Genomic DNA, 12,105 nt, shown 5'->3' on the forward strand with positions numbered 1-12,105 from the left:
ATTTTCCCTCATCCCTCAGTACAATTAGTGTAAATTGCTTTCTCTTCCATCTCAACTTCCCAGCTTATCAGTTTTGTGGCAAGCTGATTTCCATATTAACTGCTTGATATCAGCTTGCAACAAGAAAGGACAGTAAGCACAGAGACTGTCTGCCTGTCGTTGCCTGCACTCGAAGATTGAGCTTTGCTGGACAATACACCTTGAAACATATGTATCTGTGGAAAGTTTGGAAGAAAGGTTTTAATTTTTTTCTCTCGCTCTATCTCCTCACACTCCTTTTGCACATATTCACCAATTCCCTGAAGGGTTGTTGATGAGAATACTCATTACAGTTTTTAATAAAAGGCAAACCAAATGATACAGTCAGAAAGCACAGCAATTTTAAAGTTAATATCCTCCTCTTCAAATCCCTTCATAGCTTCGCCCCCTCCCTATCTCTACAACCTTTCCCAGCTCTACAATCCACCGGGAATGTTTTATTTCTGCAACGTGGATTTCTCCTGTAACCCTTATTTCTTTTGCTCCAGTAGTAATGACCAGACCTTCAGCTGTCAAATCCCTAAACTCTTGAAATCCCCCCCTGAAATCTCTCCATCGCTCTATTGTCTGTTGAAACCTACATCTTCAACCAAGTATTTGTGTATCTGTCTTTTTTTTTGGCTCCTTGGTGTTAATCTTTGCTTGATTGAGAAAATGCCTTAATGAGACATAATATTAAAGACACAAGGCAAATGTGCATTTTCGTTGCACTGACTGAAGCATAGTTTTGCAACTTGTGGGCAGACATTTCAGGCAAAATGTCCAGCAGGGGCTTTTGCAACACTTTGTCTGTGGTCATGATCAGTCAAAGCTGTTTTTATATGTAGGTGTTTTATTTCCCTTCAGATGATGGGTACAGGGCAAATTGCTAGTGAAACCTTCAATTCAGTCTTTAATCATGATTGCTTTGATTTCATGCAGCCAATAGTGTTTCAAGACCCATTCCAAAGATTTGAACTTTCTCATGCAGTCCGGCAGAAGCATTGTGCTTTCTAAGGCGTTTGTCTATTGAGAGAGACATTCACAGCCTGTGACTCATTCAGTTGTCAAAGGTCCCACAGTATTCTGGAAAGGCAGGGGACTGGTGTCCTGGTCAACATTTATCATGCAGCCAGCATTTGATCATTATCTCATTGTTGCCTGTGGGAGATTGTTTGGTACAATTTCCTTTATTAAAACAGTGGCTGAGTTTCAGTAAAACATCAAGCAATTAAAATTTGGAAGTTGTTCTTTCACTGTCATGGGGTCAAAATTTTGGAATTTGCTCCCTAACGGCCTTGTGGGTCTATCCACAACACATCAACTGCAGCAGTTGAGGAAGGCAGCTCATCACCAAGGGCAACTAAGGATGGGCAATAAAAATTCTGGCCAGCCAGCAACACCCATATCCCAAGAGTGAATAAAGAAGGAATTGGTGGTAAAGCACTTTGGATGTCCTGATGGTATGACTTGCTTTGCCGCTTTGTCAAATGGCTTCCCACCAACGGCGATTAACACCAGTGCAGAAAGCTGGGATTTGTACTTGGCTAAAGGAGGAAGTTGGTGAGTCTGTAGTCAAGACAGAGGGTAACGATCAAAACATTCAAATGGACAACTTGCCTTGTGTTCTGGTCAGCACCCAACTTGCCATATAATTTATCTTATTTTATTCAGCCATGGTCATTAGGCACATTGGCTGGGCTAGCATTTATTTTCCCACCCCAAGTTTCCCTGGAGGAGGTAGTATTAAACTGCCTTTTTGAACTGCTGGTATCGGTAAACACACAATGCTAATTGGGAATGAGTTCCAGGATTTTGACCCAACGACCCTGAAGCAGTAGCAACATATTACCAATGATTCCAATCTGAGAGCTAGATGCATTTTGAAGCCAAGATAAACTGTACGGCATTTAATTGATATAAATGTACATGGGTTTCGAGCCAGAAAGAAACAGCTTGCCGCTGTATATCCTCCAAAACTAATGTATGAATGAGCGGGATTGGGAATGTCATTGTGCTTGGGAACGAGATCATTTTCCTGCCCACTCAGCATTTGAATTATTAGTTACATAAGGGAATGAATCTTGTTACATGAGTGAGTGTATGTTCATAATTTGGTGGATGTATATTTGTTGTGTAAAGAGAAACATACTAGTAATATGAGTGAATGTATATTAGCCATATGAAGGGTGACATGTTTGTCATGAATGAGTATGTGCTGAAAATGTGTTGCTGGAACAGCGCAGCAGGTCAGGCAGCATCCAGGGAACAGGAGAATCGACGTTTCAGGAATCCTGAAGAAGGGCTTATGCCCGAAACGTCGATTATCCTGTTCCCTGGATGCTGCCTGACCTGCTGTGCTGTTTCAGCAACACATTTTCAGCTCTGATCTCCAGCATCTGCAGACCTCACTTTCTCCATGAATGAGTATGTATTTGACAAGTGAAGAGATGTATGCTGGACATGTGAGAAGTTGTAAGTCACATGAAGGGTTGCATGTTAGTCACCTGAGTGGATATATGTTTGTTAATATCAGAAAGGATGGATGTTATTTACATATACAAATATATAGTAAACAATAAATATTACTGTGTGTGAGCACATAAGACAATGTGTTGTAAAACATGGTCTGTGGCCTTACATAAATCCATTGTTTATCTGTAGAATGACATAAAAGGACTTGGTTACAATTTTAAAACATTATCACCGCAATTTCCCATTGTTAGTCTTTGTGAGGGGGTGTATTATATATAGTAGTGATGTCCTCCCTCACTCCCACTGTTACTCATTGTGACTGTGTGAGGGGATGTGTTACACACTCAATTCTCAACTCCATGGTTAGGGAAGTCCCCTGTCAAGAGAATCTTTTCAAAGAAGGGGAAATCCTGATTAACGATAGACCACTATTTTAAGGCCATCTTAGTTACTGTAGCTTACAAATGAGATTTCAGTTATCCTTCTAAAGAATGACACAGTAACTCTGAGTGACCAGGAATGTTCCGGTCTCAAACATGGAATTATCCTCAATTAGCAGATATTATTTCATGTAAATAAATATAGTGTGCTAAGTAAATTTCACATTATATTTCACCATTTTAGTGACTGTGGGTTGCGATGAGAGCTCCTCAGATTATGTAAGTGAAAATTCTTCCTTATAACAGTTCACCAACTCCAGCTGATGTTATTCTTTGTCCCACTCAAAATCTACTCTGCTCAATCAACTTCTACTTAGGTGCACTTAATCCCCGTTTCAATTCTTACACTTGTCTTGGCAGTCCGGCCAGATCCATTACTCCCTGACGAACAGTTTGTCCACCCTTTTTGTGTGATGAGCCTTGATGATGGAGATGAATGATGGAGACGGGTTGATTTTCCCTCCATGGATTCCAGACCCACTCCAGAATCTTGAGCACCAAATTTAGACACTCTGCTAAAGGAATGCAGCACTGTCAAAGGTTCTGTCTTTCAGGTAATGTATTACACCAAAGTCTTGACTTCCCTCTCAAGTCAACATTAAATACCTCAGGTTGTCATTTTGAAGAAGAGCAGAGAAAATCGCCTGATGTCCTGGTCTATATTTATCCCTTAACCAGCATCACACATATTACCTAATTATTATCACAGTGCTATTTGTGGGATCTTGCTGTGTCTATGTTAGTTTCAAAATTACAGCAAAAACTCTTCAAAAGTACCTCAATGATTGTAAAACATGTTAGGTTGTCCCAAGATTGTGAACGGTGACTTAAATGCAAGTCTTCTCCTTTTGTAATGGAAATGCTTGGGGTTACTACATAAGTAGTGCTTGAAACTCAACATGTGGTAATTGTTGGTCATTACATGACAGCATCAAAGTAAGTGATCATCCATCATCCAAAGTTTCCCTCATTTTCTCTTCACATTCTCAGGTCTTTGATGTTCTTTCCCACTTTTAGTTTCTTAAGTCTCTTATGATTGGGTTAAGAGGTAATTTGTTCTTTGACACCATCCAACATTGTACCATCACACAAAGGAGTCAGGTCCACAACCTTCTTAGTTGTGAAAGCACCATCGAGTGTGCTCTCTTTTCCTGCCTTTCACCCATCTGAGGCACAGAGAGAAGCCAGAGTTGAGTGCCTCATCTCAGACAGTGGTCCCCTATACACAGCCAGTGGGAACACTCAGCGTGTGACTGTCACCTCCAATTTTCTTGTCATCAGTCCACCTCTCCTAAGGGAGACTACTGGGCTGGTAGGGTATGGCAGTCTTCACTCCCTGTCAACTCCACTTGGTACATTTGTGATGGAGATTAGTGAGCTGAGGAGCAAACGTAAATTTATTCAGTACCAGATAAAGCGGAGGTAGAATCCCCCAGACTTTCCATTCATTTAGAGAATGAGCAGAACACTTCTCTTTTCTGCTATACATGCTTTTAGTTTACATATCAGTACTCAGAAATATATTTGTGTTTGTGTTAAATAAATTTACATGCCAATTTTAGAAATGACCTGGGAAATTCAGCAATGGTATAGGTCAGATCCACAGTAAAGTGGAAGTCAAATACCCCCAGAAAGCTGCCAGTACTCTCTGTCTGGGATCCTACATGAGGAACAAGCTCCTTGAGTGAGGCAGCAGATGCCTGTTGATCCCTGTGGAACCTGAAGTCAGCAAAGGGCCACCATCTCCAAAAGAAGGCAAAATACTGTTTCTATTTGCGGTGAGGCCAAAATTATAAATGTTGCCAACATTGAAAGATGGAATTTGACCACATTTTGAGTTCAAGGGGGAAGTGTGACAAATCCTGTTAGTGATTGGGACTGCTGCCCTACACAGGGGGAGGCCGACAATGCCTGGGGAAGTTTTCCGAGTGAGTTGCAGCCAAACCCATGATGATTGTAGCTTCTCTACTGGCAGTTCATCATAGTTTAGCACGCTCAGTCTGACTTGAGCACTTGTAAAATTTATCAGTTTGAACAGCAGTATTAGCATTAACTGAGGGAATAATGTCCAAACCAGACAGCCCTGAAAGACGCCCAACCACTTGGAATGGTGACAGCAGTTTGGCTCCAGGGACAGTAGAGTAAGTAAAGCATCATTTATTCTCCCTACAAAGCAAAATGTCATTTGGTTATATGTGAGCACTGTTGTAAAAGCAAACTGTAAATTCGGACCAATACATTAACTTAAGTTTTGCATCCGAGTCATCATCACTACTTTCCCACAGAGCATAACTGTACTTTCACCTGCTGCTGTGAAAATACACTACTGGGTCTATAAAGGTGCATTTGATAAACCCTCTCTTGATCTGCAAGCATGAAACAGAATGAGTCACTATGCCTCATATGTGAAACAGGAGGCTGATTTGTTTTTGGCGCAATGGGTTGTTACAGTCTGGAAATAACTTCCTGAAAGAGTAGTGGAAAGGATTCAATAAAAAGAGGGAATTGGATACGTACATATAAAGGAAAAATGGCAGTAGTTCAAGAAGGCGGCTCACCACAACCTTCACAAGGGCAATTAAGGATGCGTAATAAATATTTGCCTTGCCAGTGATGCTTAAATCCCATGAACTGTAAGGAACAAGTGGTTGAGTGGAACTAATTGGATAGCTATTTCAAAGAACCAACACAGGCACAATTGGACAGATGGCTTCCTTCTGTGCTATAGATCCTAACATGCCAGGCCCACATAGTACAATGTATTTTATGTGAAATATAAATTACAACTCAGAAACAAGCTATTTAGACCAGTCCATGTTGGTCTTTATGAGCAGTACACATTGTACCATATGTCTTCCACGTTTTGACATCATTTAAATCCTTTTTGCTTTCAACCATCTATGATGAACTCTCCTTCATTACTGATGTAGTCATTACAAGAAGATGTTGCTGGAAAAGCATAGCAGGTCAGGCAGCATCCAATGAGCAGAAGAATTGACGTTTTGGGCATATGCCCTTCATCAGGAATGCCTAAAACATTGATTCCTCTGTTCCTCGGATGCTGCCTGACCTGCTGTGCTTTTCCAGCAACACACTCTTGACTCTGATCTTCAGCATCTGCAGTCCTCACTTTCTCCTCGCTGATGTAGTCATTATTTCAATCATATTGTATTCATATTCAATCAAGTAAAAATTGAGAGTGTTCGCATATTGGCTAATGGGAAGCCAGGGCATTAATGGGTTGTTTTTAGGCTGGCAGGATATGATGGGTGCTGTGCCATGGGGATGTCTGTTGGAGCCTCGGTTACTTACAATTTACATGAATGACTCAGAATGATGGTTGCAAAGATGGATGGGTAAGTAAGTTGAGCAGAGGGCATAAGAAGTCTGCAAATTGCAACAGATAGGTTGGCATGTGTGCAGATGCTTGGTAGATAGAGTTCAAAAATGTGAATTTGTCCAGTTTGGCAGGAAGAATTGAAAAGCAACATATTATTTGACTGGTGTGAGTTCACAGAAAACTAAGGTACAGAGAGATCTGGGTGTCCAGACATGTGAATCATACGTTATTTGCGGGTACAGAAAGTGATTATAAAGATAAACAGAATGCCATTGTTTCAGACAAGAGAGATGGAATGTAAAAGTAGAGGGGTTTGCTGACATTGTATGAAAGCTTGGTGAGGTCACATCTGGAGTACTGTGGACAGTATTGGCCTCATTATTTGAGACAGGATATAAGTAAATTAAAAGCAGTTCTGAGAAGATTCACTTGCTTGCTATCTGGCATGGGTGGGGTTTATGATATGAGGAAAGATTGGACAAATTGGTCATGTATCCATCAGTGTTTAGAAGAATATGAGTTGACCTTGTTTAAACATATAAGATCTTGAGAGGACTTGAGAAATGAATGCTAAAAGACTCACAACACCAGGTTATAGTCCAACAGGTTTATTTGGAAAAATTTGCTTCCAAATAAGTCATTACGTCCAAATAAAGCTAGAGTCATAGAGTCATAGAGATGAACAGCACAGAAACAGATCCTTTAGTCCAACCCGTCCATGCCGACCAGGTATCCCAACCTAATCTAGTACCATTTGCCACCACTTGGCCCAAATCCCTCGAAGCCCTTCCTATTCATATATCCATCCAGATGCCTTTTAAATGCTGTAATTGTACCAGCCTCCACCACGTCCTCTGGCAGCTCATTCCATACATCAGCACTCTCTGCATGAAAATGTTGCCCCTTAGGTCCTTTTTAAATCTTTCTCTTCTCACCCTAAACCTACAGCCCCAAGTTCTGGACTCCTCCAACCCAAAGAAAAGACTTTGTCTATTTACCCTATCCATGCCCCTCATGATTTTATAAACCTCTATGAGGTTACGCTTCAGTCTTCAACACTCCAGGGTAAACAGCCACAGCGTGCTCAGCCTCTCCCTATAGCTCAAACCCTCCAACCCTGGCAACTTCCTTGTAAATCTTTTCTGAACCTTTTCAAGTTTCACAACATCCTTCTGAAAGGAGGGAAACCAGATACGCACGCACTATTCCAAAACTGGCCTAACCAATGTCCTGTACAGCCGCAACATGACCTCCCAACTCCTGTACTCAGAACGCTCACTAATAAAGGAAAGCATACCAAATGTCTTCTTCACTATCCTATATACCTGCAACTCTACTTTCAAGGAGCTATGAACCTGCACTCCAAGGTCTCTTTGTTCAGCAACATTCCCTCGGACCTTACCATTAAGTGTATAAGTCCTGCTAAGATTTGCTTTCCCAAACTGCAGCACCTTGTATTTAAACTCCCTCTGCCACTCTTCAGTCTATTGGCCCATCTGATCATGATCCCGTTGTAATCTGAGGTAACCTTATTCGCTGTCCACTACACCTCAAATTTTGGTGTCATCTGCAAACTTACTAACTATACCTCCTATGAACACATCCAAATCATTTCTATAAATGACAAAAAGTAATGGACCCAGCACCGATCCTTGTGGCATTCCACTGGTCACAAGACTCCAGTCTGAAAAATAACTCTCCACCACCACCACCACCTTTCTACCTTTCAGCCAGTTGTGTATCCAAATGGCTAGTTCTCCCTGTATTCCATGTGATCTAACCTTGCTAACCAGTCTCCCATGGGGAGTCTTGTTGAACGCCTTAGTGAAGTTCATATAGATCACATCCACCGCTCTGTCCTCATCAATCCTCTTTGTTACTATTTCAAAAAACTCAATCAAGTTTGTGAGACATGGTTTCCCGGGCATAAAGCCATGTTGACTATCCATAATCAGTCCTTGCCTTTCAAAATACGTGTGAATCCCGTCCCTTAGGATTTCCTCCAACAACCTGCCCACCATCGATGTCAGGCTCACTGGCCTATAATTCCATGGCTTGTCCTTACCACCTTCCTTATATTATGGTACCACGTTTGCCTACCTCCAGTCTTCTGGCACCTCACCTGTGACTATTGACGTTACAAATATCTCAGCAAGGGGCCCAGCAATCACTTCCCACAGAATTCTAGAGTACACTTTTTCAGGTCCTGGAGATTTATCTACTTTTATGCATTTCAAGACATCCAGCACTTCCTCCTCTGTAATTTGGACATTTTTCAAGATGTCACCATCTATTTCCCCCATTCTATATCTTCCATGTCCTTCTCCACAGTAAACACTGATGCAAAATACTCATTTTGTATCTCCCCCATCTCCTGCAGCTCCATACAAAGGCTGCCATGAAGGGCCATATTTGCTTCTTAGTTGCCCTTTTGTCCTTAAACCTGTTGGACTGTAACCTGGTGTTCTGTGATTTTTAACTTTGTCTACCCCAGTCCAACACTGGCATCTTTCACATCATGGCTAACATGGGAGAAACTAGAATTAGTGGCAGTTTCAAAATAAGGAGTCACCAATTTAAGGTTGTGATGAGAATGATTTGTTATTTTTTTCTGAGCTATAATATGTCTTCAAATTCCCTCATCTTCCTCTGTCAGTCTCTCTCAAATTCCACATATTCCCTGCTGGAAAAAGTGGTTAATTGCTCTGTTCTTGGCCATCTATCCCAATTAGTAATTGATTGCTGAGTGGACTCACCTACCTAGATATCTCCTTTCTCCAAAGATGGAGCCTTCCTCCACTTTTGGTGATCTGGAAGAGATCACCATTAATGGGAAAACATATGTAGACATCCTGGAACTCTGGGCCACAGTGTTGCCTTTTGTCAAATGCTAAGGTCCCAGAATAGTGGCTTTTCTTCCCCCATCAGTAGTCTGACCCCATATTATTCTAGAAGCAGCTGAGAGGAAGGCTTTATTTCAAAGATTTGAGCCATTCAACTAAAAAATGTCCACATACAGAATATATAAGGTTTGCTTTTCTTTTCAATTGAGAAATCGAGGCAAATTGCCAAGACCCACAATGCTTGATAAAACCACGAGTGTAAAGGGGGGATGAACTAAATCTAGAAGTAATGGTTTAGTGGATCAAAAGCTGTTTAATGTAAGAATGAATCATCAGAGAAAGCAGAAACTGTCTCAAGGCTTTCGTCTTGTAATGTTCCCTGGGGGAGCAATTTTAAATTTACCTTCATAGATTAACTCTTGAACTTGTAAAAGCTCCTTTCAACACTTTTCACTTGCCTGAGGAATTTTCAAAGGTAACCACAAGTTACTTTTCAACAAGCAGACCTGATCAATGGCCTTGAATCTTTTAATTTCAGAGCTAAGCCGCATGAACACATCGCCACGTTCAGAGACTTGAGCGTGTAATCTAACATGGCACTACAGTACAACACTGAGGGACCACTGCATTGGCAGAGATGCTGCCTCTGTCACTAAAAGGTGTGATTATAAATAAACACTGCGAAACATTTAAGTAAATTATTGAAAATGTTCAAAAGAAATACATTTCATGGAAAAACAATAAAGATCAGCAATAAAGATCACATCAGTGGCTTAATAAGGAAATTAAAGATAGTACTGGATTGAAAATGGAGACTTACAAAGTTGCAAAGAATAATGACAAGTCTGAGGATTGGGAGTGTATTAGGTTTGGAAGGGCTTGACAGGATAGATATGAGAGGCTGCTTCCCTTGTCTGAGGAATCTGGAAGAAGTGGGTACAGACTCAACCTAAGGAATCAATCACTGATTGGTATGAGGAGAGATTTCTTCACTCAAATGTTGTGAATCTTTGGAATTTTTCAACTCGGAATGTTGTGGATACTGCTTCCCTGATCTATTTAAAGCTGAGGTAGACAGATTTTGGTCTTTCAAGGACCTAAGGGAACTGAAACCAAAGATGCAGTAGTGGTGAATTGAATAGTGTATCGAGAGGCTGCATGATCTTTTATTTTTGCTCATGCCTTTTGGGGTGTTCAATTTTGTAAATAGCAAGACCCTACAAGTAGTGATAAGGCAAATTGCCAATTGACCTAGCAGGCTAAGTTGGAAGGGCAGCATGTTGGAATAACATCTCTTACCAGACAAGTCATTAGTTTTGTACATGTAAGCCAGGGATTTGACAGGCCATAATCAGGGAGACAAAGGGACCAATGATGGAGGTGAGAGGTACAGTCTGCAAGTTCTGTTAGCCAATTGTGTTCCTGAGGACCAGTCCGGACCAATGTGTCCTGCTCCGACCACTGCAGAACAGTTGTTACTGCCACAGTGCTGTGAATTTCAGTTAAAAATCCAGTCTTGCTTTTGCAAAATATTGCTATGCCTTCAAGTCTGAACTGCTCATTTAATCAATCACTTTAACCCACACATGTCACAGAGATCAGAACAGTTGGTGTTTAATGCTGAAGTAAGAGATGGTCTAACTCCAAATTTATGGTTCACAACTAATTATTTTTCTTTCAACTTATTGCATTCGTGTGTTGATTTCCATGCTGAGACCAGCACCTCAGAGCATGGCTGGGAGGATGTTTGCCGACATCCCATAATTGTCTCTTTGGCATTGAATGCTTTGAAAATTGAATTGGTCTGAGCTGAGACTTGGAGTGAAACTCCTGTCGCTTTCCCCTCATTCCCCCTTGAGCACTCAACAGCATTGCCCAAAATTAGTCTGTCACTGTTGTGGCTGAGTTAAGAAGTATCAAATCCAAGTGTCAGGCAACATTGGGAGAATTGTTTCCTTTTTCTTTTCATGTGATGTGGGTGACCCTGGCAAGGCCAACACTTGTTGCCCATCCCTAACTGTTTTTGAACAAGTGGCTTGTTCCGCCACCTCACAGGACAATTAAGAGAGAACCATATCGCTGTGGGTCAGAGGTCACAGGGTTGGGAAAGTATGGCAGTTTTCATTTCCAAAAGGACATCAGTGCATCAAATAGGTCTGTATGACAAACAGTGGCAGTTTCACTGTCATCATTACCAAGACTGGCTTGACAGTTCCAGATTAATTAACTGAATTTAAGTTCCACCAGCTACTGTCGTGAGATTTGAACACACTTCCCTAGAAAATTAACCAAACAAAGAATAAAGAATGGTACAGCACAGGACAGGCCCTTCGGCCCACAAAGACTGCACTGACACATGATGCCTTTCTAATTAAAAACCTGCTGTGCCTACGCATCCCTCTGTTCCCAATATTCATATATTTGTCAAGATGCCTCTTAAACATTGCTACTGTATCTGCCTCCACCACCTCCCCTGGCAGCACATTCCGGGCACTTACCACCCTCTGTGTAAAAAATTTGCCTCTCACATCTCCTTTATACTTACACCCCTTTTTTTAAATCTTAAACCTACGTTTCTAAGATTCTCAGAAAAGATTCTAACTATCCATTCTAACCTGAGTCAGTGGATTGCTAGTGAACATGAACCCAAATCTACTCATTGGTGTATAATGAAGCAGGTCACTTTTCCTTTGGACAGAGGCAGCACTATGGATGAACATGACAGCTAACTCATGCTGATGTCCTACCCGTATCCTAATTCATACCATGGGGCATTCACTACATTCTATATTGCACTGACCTGCACTCACTCCTTGTTTTGTGATTCTTTGGTATTCACAATCCTCACACCTATTTTCAAATCACTCCATAGTCTTGGTCCTCCCTATTACTGTAGGCACCACAAACCCAACAAACATTTGAGCTTTCATCACTCCTTGGTTTCTGGCCATCAATACTGACTGCTGCTTTTACAATTGCCTGAGCCCTA

General features: G+C 41.3%; 1 protein-coding gene across 5 annotated transcripts in view; it reads left to right on the plus strand.

Moving 5' to 3' along the window:
* mafa (v-maf avian musculoaponeurotic fibrosarcoma oncogene homolog a (paralog a)) overlaps positions 1-12,105 on the plus strand; it is a 355,825-nt gene that overhangs the window by 331,541 nt on the left and 12,179 nt on the right. The gene's annotated exons all lie outside the window — the stretch shown is intronic.

This window comes from Chiloscyllium plagiosum, chromosome 17 (genome assembly GCF_004010195.1).
Source record: "Chiloscyllium plagiosum isolate BGI_BamShark_2017 chromosome 17, ASM401019v2, whole genome shotgun sequence".
Lineage (NCBI taxonomy): Eukaryota > Metazoa > Chordata > Chondrichthyes > Orectolobiformes > Hemiscylliidae > Chiloscyllium > Chiloscyllium plagiosum.